We start from the raw sequence: 15,065 nt of genomic DNA on the forward strand, positions 1-15,065 counted from the left end.
AATATAATCTTAAAAAAAATCTAAATCAGTTGAAACAAAATAGTTTTAAAACATTGATTATAATGTTGATATCCAGTGTTTTGTTTTGTTTTGTTTTAAGGTTTTATTTATTTGAGAGAGCGCACTGGAGTGCGCACATGAGATGGGAGGAACGGTGACTTCCCTCCCCGCCTGAGTGTGAGGCCTGGACATGTAGTGGGATCCTAGGACCTTGGGATCATGACCTGAACTGAAGGTCAGGTGTTTAACCCACCAAGCCACGCAGGCGCCCCTCTAGTGTTTCTAAGGAGAACAACGAACCCCTGATCATTTTAAAATACATTTTTAAGACTGTGACACAGTAATTCATATGTCAGTTCCCAAGTCCAGCCTAGTTAGATTGTTGGTTTCAATGCTAGAAAAAGATGGTTTCTGCATTCTAAATGAAGGAAGGGCACTGCTGGTCATTAATTCACTTTTATTCACCAATTATGCACAGGTGTTTGTTGAAATCCAGCTAGTAGATTTCCACCCTCATGGCTAAGGCAAACGAGTTAAAACATGTTACAGTTTTTTTTTTTTTAATATTTTATTTATTTGACAGAGAGAAACCACAAGTAGGCAGAGAGGCAGGCAGAGAGAGAGGAGGAAGCAGGCTCCCTGCGGAGCAGAGAGCCCGATGCGGGGCTCAATCCCAGGACCCTGGGATCACGACCTGAGCCAAAAGCAGAGGCCCTAACCCACCCAGGCGCTCCACATGTTACAGTTTTGTGTGTGTGTGTTTGTGTGTGTGTGTGTGTGTGTGTGTGTGTGTGTATGTGTGTTTAAACCAAGGACTTTAAAACACTGAAACTCTTCATTTGGAAAGTTTTGAGCAAGTTATAAAAGCATCTCCAAGACTGTTTGAGCAACGTTTACATGAGTTTTGGCCAAGAGATGACCTAAGTACAGCAACACTTCCAAACATCCTTTTCCGAAAAGCTCTTTCCACAGAACTTTCCTGCAATCTCGTCTTGGGCTCCCCCTGCCCCCCCCCACACCCCCCACCCCGACAGGGCCCTCTGCTGTCAGTAATGGGGCAGGGGTGGGGTAGGTTCTAGGCCGGGGCTCTGGGTCTGCTCCCTCACAGGCCCCCTGCAGCCTGCCTCGGACACGTGATCTCACTGCTCTCCACCCTACCCGCCCCCCCCCCGCTCCACCCCCCCCCCCACCGCCTTCCCTTCTGGGGGTCAGAGGACCTGCAGGAGAGCAGAGAGAGCTGGATGGCTCGCACGTTAAAAAGAGCACCTATGATTCACAGCACTTCATTGCTGCAGTGCCTTAGCTTTGAACGGGGGAGACAGCCTGGACTGTCCGACAGGGTTGGGGACCAGAGTTCTCTTGTTTCTCCCGGATTCAGCTGCGTTTCCTCAGCCTCCCGTCTGTGTCCTGCCGCTGCTTTTGCCTTATTCCACATGCACATCCACGTCAACCAGCTTGCCGGTTCTTCTTCCTGCTCTTCTTGGCATTTCTTTCTAACATTCTTTGTTTCCCATTTCTTCCAACTGTAGGAAAAGCTGACTGGTTACTGTTAGACTCTGGCTGGGGCTGTCAGCCCCCTGCAGGGTGACCTCCCAGGTCCCATCGTGAGGAATCCGCGGATGGAAACGCAGCACATTAGGGAAGTAGAGGCAAGCTTGCTTGAGCTGGGCGGGGAGGGGTCCATCTGAGGACATCAGATTTCTGCCCTCCTCGGGCCTTCCGGTACTTTCTACTGAGCACAGCATGATCCATTCTCCTTCCCTTGACGTACGTGGCCATCACTTTCCTCCTAGATTTCATATGCTCAGATCATCTAAACGGCTGGGTTATTAGAAAGGACTTGAGCTTTTTCACTCAAGAGCCTTCTCTTCCTCCCGTCTGTTTCTGCGATCATTCTAAGATCACTATCCCCTGCTGTCTTCCCATCAAGAAGAACTGGACGCACCCACCTCCCAGCCCGGTTTCTGTAGCCTCTCATACCCGGCTTGCTTGCCTGCCCTGCTTTCACTCTTGCCAGCGAATAGTTGCTGTGCTCCCTTCCCTGAACCAGTCCCTGATGGCAGTCCTGGGACTACATGGTAAGTGTCTGTCATCAGGGAGCTTTTGTTCAGCTGGGAACATAGTAATTGAAACAAACAAATCAATCAGGGGGTGTGGGGGCTCCCCGCATAGAGCGGTCAGAGAAGGCTCAGCTGAGGACCTGGGATTCAAGGCGAGAGCCCAAGGATAAGGAAAGGAATCGGCTAAGAAGGAGTTGGGTGAGAGTGTCTGGTAGCTTGATGTTGGAAGAGTACTTTCCAAATGCTGCACAGTTCAGTGCTAACGTTGAATCTTGCACAAGAGACCTTTTTAAAATCCCAGTGCAGGGGCGGCTGGGTGGCTCAGTCGGCTAAGTGTCTGACATCAGCCAGGTCATGAACCAGCTGGGATCGAGCTCCGCTGAGCGGGAAGTCTGCTTGCCCCTCTGCCTGTGCCCCTCCCCCTGCTCATGTTCTCTTTCAAATAAATAAAATCTTAAAATTAAAAAAAAAAGTCCCAATGCACTTTTTAAAAATTTAATTTAATTTAAAAGTTTTATTTTTATTTGGCCCAGAGAGAGAGAGAGAGCACAAGCAGGGAGAGCAGCAAGCAGAGGCAGAGGGAGAAGCAGGCTCCTTGCTGAGCTGGGAGTTGGACACAAGGCTCGATCCCAAGACTTTGGGATCATGACCTGAGTTAAAGGCAGACACTTAGCTGACTGAGCCACCCAGGCGCCCCTCCAGTGCATTTTTAACACTATGTCTTTTTCAGATGGCAAGGAAATACCAATATTTTTCAAGAGAAAACTCCCATTACTGTATAGTCCCGTAAATATAAACGATAAAACATCTGTCTCATCCAGTGACTGTTTCAATGGACCCGAGGGAATCTGCTGCTCCCGACTTCACATGAAGCCACAGGGAGGAATGAGTGGTGAAATGACACGGTGATAGGCACAGGACAGGGAGAGATCCGGTTGTGTCGGTCTGTCCCTGGCGCCCTCACAGCCTGTGCGCACGGCCCCATCAGTTCCATGCCGGACGATCAGCAAGGGGAAACCAGCAGGGAGGAGATGTTCCTTAGGTTTGGGGAGACTTCATGGCCTGAGAACCCAATGGAGAAGATGAGTCAAGAGACTGTGAAACTCTCCACAGATAAATCCCGACCACTCACATCCCATTCCGGGGTACTGAGGAAATGTGAGCAAAGAATCACCCAGTTCCTGTGAATATTCTCTTGGAATGGGTCGAGGACGGTGGAAGAGGTCCTGCAAACGGGAATGCAGAAATCTTGGAAGAATTATAAAACTAGCCAAAATTCCTAATTTTTTTTTTTTTAAATGAGGGAGGAAGTGGATGGTGTAAATGATGGTTTGTTGAGCCCTGTGAGGCTCCTGTCTGCATAGATCAGGAGAATATTCTTGAAGACATCCCTGGAACCTTCTTCAAGAGTCTTCTTTAAGAAGCCCCAGGGCTTCTCCGGTACTTCTCTTGAGCGATGTTTGTGTTTAATTATGTCAGCGGTGCAACTGAATGTTGCACTGACATTTCCAGAACACTCAAAGCCAAATCGGTGACCCTTCAGTTAGAAAATGTGCAAGCATTTTGTTCTGACCCGTGACTCACTTTGACCCAGGCTGGTCTTACTTTACTACAGTGATTTCATGCTTTCTCGCATTTTTAGTATCTTTAAAAGTCGCTGTAAAGCATTCGAGGAACAAGATGGAGCCTGGCAAATAGAAACAAGCAAAATCCGGGACGCCTGGGTGGCTCAGTTGGTTAAGCAGCTGCCTTCGGCTCAGGTCATGATCCCGGTGTCCTGGGATCAAGTCCCACATCGGGCTCCTTGCTAGGCAGGGAGCCTGCTTCTCCCTCTGACTCTGCCTGCCACTCTGTCTGCCTGTGCTCGCTCTCGCTCTCACTCTCTCTGACAAATAAGTAAATAAAATCTTAAAAAAAAAAAAAAGAAAGAAAGAAAAGAAAAAGAAAAGAAAAAAGAAACAAGCAAAATCCGGCGGTGAAAATCAGACGCTAGAGTCAGCCGGATCCAACCTTGGCTCCCTGGCCTTCAAAGGGAATCATCACAGCCATTTCATAGGGTTATTTGAATGTTTAAAAAGAGCACTGAGCACCGTCCCCGAGACAAAGTTAAGCAGTAAGTTAGCTATCATTGCACTATGATCATATAAACGAAGTGTATCCAATTCTGTGGGCTTGGCATTGGCCCCAGGCAAAATTCCTCAACAGATTGTAATCACAGTTCAAAGGTGATCTTTTAAAAACTAGTATGATTCCCTAAGACCGTATCCTAGTTGGCCAGTATCATGTTAAGGTTTTGAAAGTGGGATGACCAAAAAGAAGATGGAAAGCTGTAGGAATACATACCTTGATCTCAGCAAAGCTTGTAACCACATAGATCAATAACTAAGAGCTTATTTGACTTATTCAAGCTTAAATAAGTTAAATCTACATGGACAGAGGACAATTCAATGGGGCTGATTCTACAGATGAAACCAGGAAGACTCTAGATGGTAGTTCCCCGGCCAGGTTACACTTTGGAACCACCAAGAGATATCTTTGTTTTACTTATTTATTTGAGAGAGAGACAGAGAGAGAGCATGAGCAGGGGGCGGTGTGGGGGGACGGGTGCAGAAGAAGAAGCAGACTCCCTGCTGAGCAAGGACCCTGAGGCCCAGCTGTATCCCAGGACAGATCCTAACCTGATCCACAGGCAGACGCTTAACTGACTGAGCCACTCAGGCGCCCTTGTTTAACTACCTGTGGGTAGTCTGGGCTGATCAACCCCAGCTCTCTGGGCTGGGACCGGGGTCGTATATTTTGTTTAGTTTTGGTTTTTTTTTCAGCTCCCCTCTGACTCTAACATTTGACCAAAACTGAGAACCCCTGCTGTAATTATATGGCTTGAAGGGAGCCTACAAGCTAGGGGTTTAACCATCGGACTGGACTTTGTCCGTAGCCAACCCCACCGGCATTCGTGTCGGTGACCTACAGAAGGACCTGGGGTGCACACCGCTTGGGTGCCCAGATGCCACAAAGCAAATGCAATGAATGACGTGACGGACCCGTGACCTGATTTGAGCAAAATGCTCTGTTAAATGTCGGGTTCTCAATCCATGTGGTGGGCAGTGGGTCCCCGAGTGTAATCCCCAGACTCATAGCATCAGCGTCATCTGGGAACTTGTTGAAACTGTAAATTCGCTGGCTCTAGCCCAGTCTACTAATTCAGAAACTGTAGAGGGCGGAGCTGGCAAGCTTTTTAAAAAGTCTTCTGGGGAATTCTGGCGGCTCTAAGGCTTGAAAACCACTTGTATTGTGTGTGTGTGTGTGTGTGTTGTGGGATGGGGGGGAGCGGGAATCCCAATGGCCAAATACTGAGTGGGAGACGCGTGTGTTAGCAACAACACCGTGAAGAGAATCTTTTTCTTAGTGACCTGTTATCTTAATCTCCTGATTAGTGATCTTTTAATTCTTGCTCTCCTGTTGCTATGAAGACCTTTCATACTTTGCCGGCTGGGCCATGGACTTCCCTCTTTGGACGTCATTCAGGGTGTAAATCTGTTCACTGAAAATCCGAATAATTCCAGAAACTGTTAAATAGTGAGAAATGTTGAGTGTAGGATATGGTGATACAGTCCCTAAAAGAACGGCCGTCACCGGATGCCCGGATGCCCCCATCGATGAGCCCCGTAGATGCGTGTGAACTCTTCTGACAAGGGAAGGCCAAGTCAGGCTTTGGTTTGTTGGAGCTGTGAAGGGATGGCCGTTGTGGTTGGGTAGCGAGGGTGGAAGGGTGGGCTTGGTGAACTTCCAGGGTTTTCAGTCGGTCACTAGGTGTGCCGTGTGCCCAAGGAGCTTTCAGATAAATAGTAAAGAAAAGTTAAGAATAAATGGTCACCAGGATTTAAATTTTACCCCCCCCCTCGTTCCATTCCATTTTCTGAAAACGGACAGGTGAGGTGGAGAAGAAAAATCTGCCTCAACGCATTGGAGGGAACAGAAGAAGGCAAAGGAAGGAGGGACCCTGCAAGGCAGACAGCTGGCCCTGCCGTTCCAGGGACCATTGATGGACATGCCCGGGCCATGTCGGAATGGGATGTAGAGGGTGAGCATACGCCTTGGGCACTCCCCACTCCTGCAGCTTCTGGAGAACTTTCGGGAAGCTCACATGCAAGGGGAGGTACAGGCCAGAAAAACCCAGACTGCCTGGGGGGCCTTTTCTGGACAGTGAATTGCTTGGAGCCAGTCAAAGTTGCCTGTGACAACTGTCCTATCTCAAGGCGCATTTCTCAGCTGAACGTGGGAGGAACAGTCTCATTCCAATGAAATGCCCAGAACAGATTTTTCGGTGGCTGTGGCCAGACTTTGCCACTTTTCACTGTGTCTTGCCCTTGGAGGGCTCCAGGAAACAGTGTCCCAAAGTGTTCTGGGGCACACCATTTTGAATGTGGCTCCTCTTGGAGGTGAAACACACGTTAGCACGCGTTAAGGATTCTAAGTCTTATAGTAGATGTAATATTGTGATTTATAATAAGAGACACACATATTTGTTCTTTATTCCGGTTCCTGGCACAGAGCTCCTAAAAGCGCTGGAAGTTCCCGTGATGGGAGCAATAAAGGTGTCATTTGTGAGGTGAATGAGGTGACTTTTGGAAAGTGCCTAGAGCTGGAGGCTGGTCTCTAGTGGCACCAACCACATGATTAGAGGGCTGGAACTTTAGGTCCTACTCCCTGACCTCCTAGGAGGGAAGGGGTCTCCTCTCCACGTTGAATCAGTCATCAATGGCCAATGATTTCATCAATCATGCCAATGAAAGGAAGCCTCTATAAAAACTCATAATGGACAGGGTTCAGAGAGCTCCTGGGTTGGTGAACACGTGGAGATTCTGGAAGAATCCATACCCAGAGGGAGCATGGGAGCTCCACACCCTCTCCTCTCCCTTCCCCATTTCTCTCACCCCACTGATGCTGGGTTATGTATCGCTTTTTTTTTTTTTTTTTTTAAGATTTCATGTATTTATTTGACAGAGAGATCACAGGTAGGCAGAGAGGCAGGCAGAGAGAGAGATGGGGAAACAAGCTCCCCACCGAGTAGAGAGCTGATGTGGGGCTCGATCCCGCGACTCTGGGATCATGACCTGAGCTGAAGGCAGAGGCTTTAACCCACTGAACCACCCAGATGCCCCTGTATAGCCTTTTATAATAAACCAGTAGGAAGCAGACTTAACACTGGTTTCCTGGATTCTGTGAGCAAATTAACCGACTCCAAGAAAGGGGTCAGGAGGACTTGGATCTGTGGCCAGTGGGTCAGAATCACAGTGACAGCCTGGACTTGAGGACAGCGCCTGATGGGATGGAGGAGGTGGGGGTGGTCTTATAGGACCGAGTCCATCGCTGTGGGATCTGACACCGTCTCTGGGTAGACAGTGAACAAACAGTTGAGTTGCGGCACCCTGGCCACTGTCTGGGAGTTGCTTGGTGCTGTGCAAAATCCCCCCACATTGGAGTTGGTCTCCTAACTATAGTAAAGAGACTTAGTGTCCACTTTTCCAATGTGTGATCTTCCTACATATTCCCACATGACTGTGTTATGTTACACACACATGGTAAAAACACACTGCAGAAACGTACAAAGTAAAAGCCAAGTTCTCCAAAGGCCCCTCTTCCCACTTGCTACAACCCAAAGGTTCCTCTTACTAGTTTATCAGCTCTTCTTCCCAAAGCTGACCTGCATCTCACAGGAAACACCTATATGTGTGCTCATGGAAGCCTGTGAGGTTGTAAAAAACTGGGGGACTGGTGGGATGTGCCCCTATCTTCCAGTGGGTAGACGGCAGAGATGCCGTTCCAAATACCGCCCCCCCCAAGAGTTCTGGACCCAGAGCCAACTCGGCTGATGGCTGAGAAATGCTGCTCTCAGATAGTGGTTTTGAAACCGACTGCTCCCCTGGAGGTTTATTAGAGCACAGATTGCTGGGGGGGCACCCCCAATGTTTCTAATTCAGTAGGTCTGGAGCGGGCCCCACAATTTGCATTTCTACAAGTTTCCAGGTGATGCCAAGGTCCCGGATCCAGGACCGCACCCCCTGAACCTCTGCCTGGGACCTTCCTTCCTTGGGGTGGGGGTGGGGCACTTCCCCATGTCCTCCTGGGCCAGGTGGGCTCCCTAGTGCCTGCTCTTGGTGCTGCCAGAAGGCAGGGACAAGAGCCAACCCTGCCCATCCTGTGAACACTGAACCAAGAAGCAGTAGAAGTAGCAGAAATGGTTTCCACTCAGAGCCGGTTGGCAAGAACCCCACGGAGGAGCCACACCCAGCGGGGTTTCTAGCGCCGTGTGCGTGAACCCGAAAAGACAGCAAGGGATTGTATTCCTAAGAAGGAGAGAGGATCCGTGCCCCAGCCCTGCTCGGTCTCCTCTCCCTCATCACCTCTCCCCCTCCCTTAGGCACACCCAGCTCCCTTGCCACGCCCTTGCCAGCTGGCCTGGGACATTTGCCTGTGCTATCCCCTCCGCTTTGGAAACTCCTGGCCCAGACAGTCGCTTGGCTGGTGCTCACTTCATTCTGGTCTCAGCTCCAATGTTCCTCCTCAGAGGGGCGGCCCCCCCATCACCCCAGCAGGGAGCCCGCCACTCCATCCACCCCTGTGGTCTTTCTCCCCTTCCTCTGCTTCCCCTGTCCCTGTCCCTCGGGGCTGTCAACGGCGTGTGCTGCATTATCTGTCTCCTTCTCTATTTGAACCTGACCCAGGAAAGCACGGTCTGTGAGGGCAAGGCCCGCCTTCTTCACTGCACCATTCTGGAACAGCTCCTTGCGAGGGGAGACTCTCAAATCTTTGCTGCACGGGCGCAATCTTCCTCGTCTGATAGGCAAGGCCAGATCCCTCTTTGATAGATTTATGTTTCGGTTTTAAAGTCACGAGCCTGTGCAACCCTCGTTAATCTGCCATAATTTTCTTTGGGCTTCTTGTCCTCCATGTTTTTGCAAATAGTGGCCCTAAAATATTCATCACGGGTTCCTGTGGGCGCTGGGGCGGCCTCAGCTCTGCAGGTCCTGGAAGCGTCACTTCCCAGCTGGGGTGTGAGCCAGAAGAAACAAAGTGGGCTGGCAGCACAATCTTCCTAACTAGGCAACACTTTTTCTCCGAGGAACATGTGACAGTCCCACCCATTTAATGTAAGAGCCCAATCAAGGGAGAAGCATCGATCCAGCTGATCTAGCCCTCATCAGAAAAATCATCCCCTATCTAAACTATCTTGATTTACAAGATTCTTAATGGCTCAAAAGTGCTGTATCAGCTTAAGCCGATCTAAGAAAATAAACATTTCATAACTGTGATACTATAACCGCCTCCAGACACAGAACAGCTCAGCCCCAGTGGCTGGCTCTTATAAATAAAGCAGGCAATAGCACACTACAGAAATAACTAGAATTTCTGTGACTTCATGGGGAGCCAAATGGAAATGCCCTTGCCAAGCAAATGCTAAAGTCATCCCGTAGTCAAATTGCGGTCAGGCGCGAGGTGGGGGCCGGACATTTTGCTCCGAGAGCCCCTTCTCTGGTGGAACCTGGTTCCCTCGAGCCCTCAAGTGGAATTTTTAGGCTTCGGGTTTAGAGAAAGGGGACCCACGACAACAAAATGAGTTCATCGAAAGGGTCTGGTGAAAACCAAACAGAAACGAAACGCCAGCAGCAGGCCCGGAACCAGCCGGACTCAGTAGCTTCTGTGTTTGGCATCGCTGGCCCGTGGCATCTGGATTCACAACGGCCCGCAGCCCAGCAGGGTCCTGTGTGATTAAAAACAGGCCAGGCACTGGTCCATGAGACCGAGATTTTCAGCATCACTGGTTAAAATAAAAACAGTTTCCTGTTAATCAGAAGGGGCCAGTTATCGGAAGAACCCCATTTCCTCAGCATGTTAATTTTTGAGATTTTATGGTGATAAAAAGAAAGCAAATTATTTTTCAAGGGAGTCTGCTGTAGCAATTTCTCTGGGAAATGATATTTTCTGGGACAAGGGATCCATGTGGGGTTTTTTGGATGGGCGTAAGAGTACCCCAGACAAAATCAAGGGAGCACTGCCCCCCCCTTTGCCCACTGGTTGGGTTCTGGGGTCATTGTGCCTCCATAGGGGCTGGGCTACACTGGAGTCAAGGATGCCCAGAGAGGTCATTGGGTTCATTCTGGCCCCCGTGGTCTTTCCCTGGAGGGTAGCTGGTGATTTTTCTTACTTCCCAGATTCCAGATCCTCTCAGTAACTAGCTTGGCTGTCTGCATGATGGGCAGTCAAGAGAGAGGAGTGAATGAGTCAGAAAGCCAGGCCAACCTGAGGTTTGGGAAAGCTCCTGGCAGGTGGGGACCTGTGTGAATCAATGGTCATCACCTCTGTGACTTCAAGACTAGCAGGCACTAGCCACAAAGTCCCATCTTGGCCCCATCTGGAGTCTTCTAGAGAGTTCCAGCATTTTCTGCACATGGCAGGGACCATAAGGCTGGGGTTTAACAGATGTGCCTGCAGTGGCTGAGGCGGCAGCTTATAGGTCAGGGAGAGCCTTCTTCCATGTTCACTGGTAGGGTCAGCCTTCAGTGAGCTCAGGCCCTCAGAGCACCAGCAAGAAAATATTTTCCATGTGACGTGAAACTGTTTCTCATATGCAGAGGCACACCAAACAAACCTAACAATGTTGCAGACACTTTGGAAGCCAAAGAAACTTTTCCAGTTTCCGAGGTTGTGTGAAAAGCCTGCCACAGCCGGACAGCTGGTAGTTTGAAGATTCTCTCCTTTCATTCTTTTCTTTTGGTTTCTTCCCCTATCTGGATCCCTCCTTCCCCAGCCATAACAGCCTGGGCTCCCCTGAAAGCCTCCCTCCAGCTGTGAACTTGGGGGGAGCTGCAGAAACCATGTCCTCTGAGAGCAGAAGTCTCAGCGGCCCACGGGGGGCTCCCAGTCTCAGGGGGATGCCACCCCAAACCGGTCCATGGCAAATCCAGCCAACGAGTAGAGACCACGCTGGCCGGTCCACGCGCTACTGGCCACAGCAGCAGACTGAGCACTTGCAATGTCGCTAGTGGGAATGGAGATTCTAGAAGTATAAAATACACAGCAGATTGGGGATACCTGGCAGAAAAAAGAGAATGTAAAATGGCTCATTAATAGTGTTTCTGAAATTATACTATTTTTGATATATTGCATTAAATAAAATACATTCAAATTAACTTCACTGTTTGCTTCTTTTAACTGATGTGTGTGGCTGCTAGGAAACTTACAATGCCACTGGGACCTCACCTGGATTTTGTCAGGTGCGTGTGTCAAATGACCCCGGAGCTCAGGCCGGCCTTTCTGGGCGCCGTGGCACCCAGACCTGGGAAGCCGAGATGTGATTTGTCCCCAAGCCCTTGAGCCCCGCGGGAGGAGAGGGACCTGTGTTTGCCCTGCAAGTCTCTGGTCCAGAGAGACAGTGGCCCACACAAAGGCGTTTGTACTCCTGGGCGAAAAGTCCAAGAGGAACAGGTGTTCCAACGCTGGGGAGCCCTCCGAAGCTCATGCTGTCTGCTCTGTTTTCTCAAAAACCCTACCCAGTGGGCTTAATGACTGCCCAGGTGTCACAAACAAGGCAGCGGAGGTTGGCAACAGGCATGAGATTCCACCAGGTAAGAGAAGAAGAAGGCAGGGCTGCCCCCTCCTGCTCCCTGCCTCTGCCCCCGGTGCCCCCGCCGTGCCCCACCCAGTTCCCGCAGCTGCGGGAACCCGCGCCCCTCCCCTCCCCGGCGGCCCGCCAGCCCACCCCGCAGAGGGCTGCAGGCCCGGACGGCTTTCCTGACTCTGCCCGCCGCGCCTGATCCAACAGGTACAACCCCGAGTCCCTGCCCGGCACCCAGCCCTGCGCCCCAGGCTGTGGAATGTCGGGGAAGCATCCAGCCGCCCGCATTTCCAAGTTCCCAGCTGGCTGGGGCCCCCCGCGGCTTGGGTGGGGCCAGAGGGGCCGCGGAGGCGCCGGCTCCCCCTGCGCCCTCCCCCTGCCTTCCCTGCTCCTGCTCTGCTCCCCGCAGGGGCCTCCTGGGGCCTCTGCCTTCGGCCCAGCCCTGTGTTTTCTGTTTCACCCTGGCAGGTTCCATCTGGCATTTAGATCTTATAAATAGCGGCGGCTGGGGTGGGACTCGGGCGGAGACCTGGAGCTGGTACTCCACCCTGCAGGGGGAAAAAAAGCTTGTTTAATTCATTTCTGCACTTGGAAGCCTCTCCCTGTTTCCAACGCCAATTAGGCGGCGGCTGCCGGGGTTTTTCCTCTCCTCGTCCCGGGATGGGCGGCTGGTGGCTGGTTCTCGGCCCCCGCTGCCTTCAGCTCCAGCAGGAGGCTGGGTGGGGAGGGCCGGGTAGGGCCCCCCCACACCCCTACCCCCCCTCCCCCCGGCTCTGAAGGGGCCCGGCTGAGTCGCGCTGACTTTCTGCGAGAGCCTGTCGGTGGGGCTGGGCGAGGTTCCACCGAGGACCCAGCCCTTCTCTGTTTCTTCCAGGAGGAAGGAATTTGGGGAAGGAGGAAGCCCCCAAACTGGTACCCTAAACAGATACCCCCTGGGAGGGTTCTGGCCTCTTCTCTCCTGGAGAATGTGGGTCTCCGCCCTGTGCATCCTCTCCGGCCTTGTCCTTTGTATGGGCTTTCAAGAGCAGGGTCCTGGGCACTGCAGTGGGGATTACAGTGCCCGCCCAGAGTTCCTGGGAGGGGGCCCTGGTTCAGTGTATGGAAGGCACTAGGCACAGTGCCTGGCACACAGCGAGGGCTCCCAGGTGTTCTCGCCAGCTTCCACATAGATTGAGACAGGGAGCAGTTCCTGAAGTTTCCAAAGCAACTTAGAGGAAGACCAGAAATAAACTGGAGGGTGTCCAGTTATCGGCCAAATGTTAATATCTTAAGAAACTTTTAAAAATGAAAGCATTAGGTAATAAAATGTAAAATCTATATTAATACGCAATTTTTTTTAAAAAAAGCATTACATCATAAAATAAGAACAAGAAAGCAAAGCAAGTGGGTATGTCAGCAGACAAAAATGTGGGACACCCAAGCACTCACCCTCCAGAGATCATCGTCATTATGAAAATTTCTTGATGAGTGACCTTTTGGCTCCTGCTCTATACATATATTAATTCGCGCGTGTGTGTGTGCGTGCTTGAGTGCTCACGTGCCTACTTGTGTCTGGGCCGACAGGATGAGGCTCTGATGTCATTAGTGAAAAGGGTTCTTTGGCTGTTGTGGATGTGCCTGGGGTGGAGAGATGGGCCTGGGGTATGCAGGGCGTCCCCCAGACAGAAAAGGGATGACCAGGAAGGGATGTTATGACCTTTGTCCTCAACCCTCCTTGGAACCAGGTTCACGTTTTCGCCACAGAGATGGGTAAGGACCGTGGTCTAGAGGAAATGTCTTTCTGAAGACTTTGTGAGACTCTGGGCATTGGCCTCAGCAGCTGAATGACAAGCTGTGACACAGAGTTGGGGGGACGGTCTTGGCGCTGCCAGCGGTGGGAGGTTTCGTGAAGGGTCTGTTTGGTGGACTCCAGCCCTGAGGACTCACTGCCGAAAAAGCCAGTGGAGAACTCTGTGTAGTTCCTGAGGCTGAGACACCGACACCCCCTTCACAGTTGCCTGAAAATAATGGGAAGATTTCAAAGGGAGGTTCAGGTCCTCCTGTTTGGCAAGGGGAGCTCGGAGTCATTGGAATTGGGGCATACATGTGAATATGATGTCATTATTAAGTAATATTGAATCATTTGTGTTGCTTCATTAGTAGCTCTTGCATGGTTAATTAGGATGAAAATGTATTATTGATTGATTTGATTATTTTTTTATTCAAGTATAATTGACATACAGTGTTACATTCATTTCAGGTGTATGATATTAACTCAGTAGTTCTAGGGGCGCCTGGGTGGCTCCGTGGGTTAAAGCCTCTGCCTTCAGCTCAGGTCATGATCCCAGGGTGCTGGGATCGATCCCCACATCAGGCTCTCTGCTCAGCAGGGAGTCTGCTTCCTCCTCTCTCTCTCTGCCTGCCTCTCTGCCTACTTGTGATTTCTGTCAAATAAACAAATAAAATCTTAAAAAAACACAAAAAGCCAGTTTTACACCTTTCTCAGTGCTCATTATGGGAAGTGTATTCTTTAATCCCTTTTACCTATTTCGTCTCTCTCCTCACCCACCTCCCCTCTCATAACCACCAGTTTGTTCTCTCTAGTGAAGAGTCCATTTTTTTTTGTTTCCACAGATTCAATTCCAGCATTTCTTGAACAAGAGTAGAAGGTAAGAGTCAAAGCAATTCCTCCCCAATAGTCTTCAGATCCTGTCAGAATCTAGCCAGAGACACTACCGGCTATTCCAAGATGGCAGGTGCCTTTCATTCCTCTGAACTCCGTCCTTCCTGGGCATGATGGAGAAGGAAAAGGAACTCAAGACCCACCCAGTGCAGCATCTTACATCTAATCAGGTCCCCAACTGAGCGAACAATTTGAACTTCACACATCCCAAGTTGCAAGGGTGGGCCAAGATTCTTGGCACCTGGGACTACAGCTTTGCCTTCTTTGGGAGCTAGAAATCTGACGCTGAAAAGAGCGTCAGCTGCGTGCAGGGCCCCTGGGAAGAAGCACACCCTCCTACATAAAGCAAAGGTCACCGTCTGGACTTAACGCTCATCCCCGTGTCTAAAGCATAGGCCAACAGAGGAGGAAACTCTCCCTACAGGAGCTTCAGCCCTTCCTGGGTGATACCAGCATCTTGCAGGGCGCCTTGGGGGAGCTCTACTATACAGAATGTTCCTTCTGTACATGGTGCCCATGAGTCAAGCTCCTTAGAGATATGAGGTCAGAGAAAGCTTGGGGCTGGCAGGTGCAGAAGGTCCTTCAGATAGAGCCTTGTCTTGGGACCTCTCTGACCTGTGGAAGCCTCCAGGGGTCAAACCTCTTACTCTCTCTTCGATGCGCCTCCCTTCCCCAACTAGAAAGAGTATCATTGTCTCCTCTGCATAATGTTGAACTTCTTCTTCTT

The 15,065-nt window shown here is 50.6% G+C and overlaps 1 long non-coding RNA gene across 4 annotated transcripts in view; it reads left to right on the plus strand.

Moving 5' to 3' along the window:
• Positions 1-11,372: 11,372 nt before the first annotated feature.
• Positions 11,373-15,065, plus strand: part of LOC101679402 — a 32,289-nt gene continuing 28,596 nt past the window's right edge. For 3 of the 4 annotated variants that reach the window (XR_006605644.1, XR_006605650.1, XR_006605645.1), the window contains exons 1-2: positions 11,808-11,883; positions 14,290-14,324. This is a non-coding gene — a long non-coding RNA (uncharacterized LOC101679402). Of the gene's footprint in view, positions 11,687-11,807; positions 11,884-14,289; positions 14,325-15,065 lie in introns of those variants that run through there. The other variant, XR_006605646.1, reaches the window with a different exon arrangement.

The sequence above is a fragment of the Mustela putorius genome, unplaced genomic scaffold, assembly GCF_011764305.1.
Source record: "Mustela putorius furo isolate JIRA1106 unplaced genomic scaffold, ASM1176430v1.1 tig00000083_pilon_pilon_pilon, whole genome shotgun sequence".
Taxonomy (NCBI): Eukaryota; Metazoa; Chordata; class Mammalia; order Carnivora; family Mustelidae; genus Mustela; species Mustela putorius.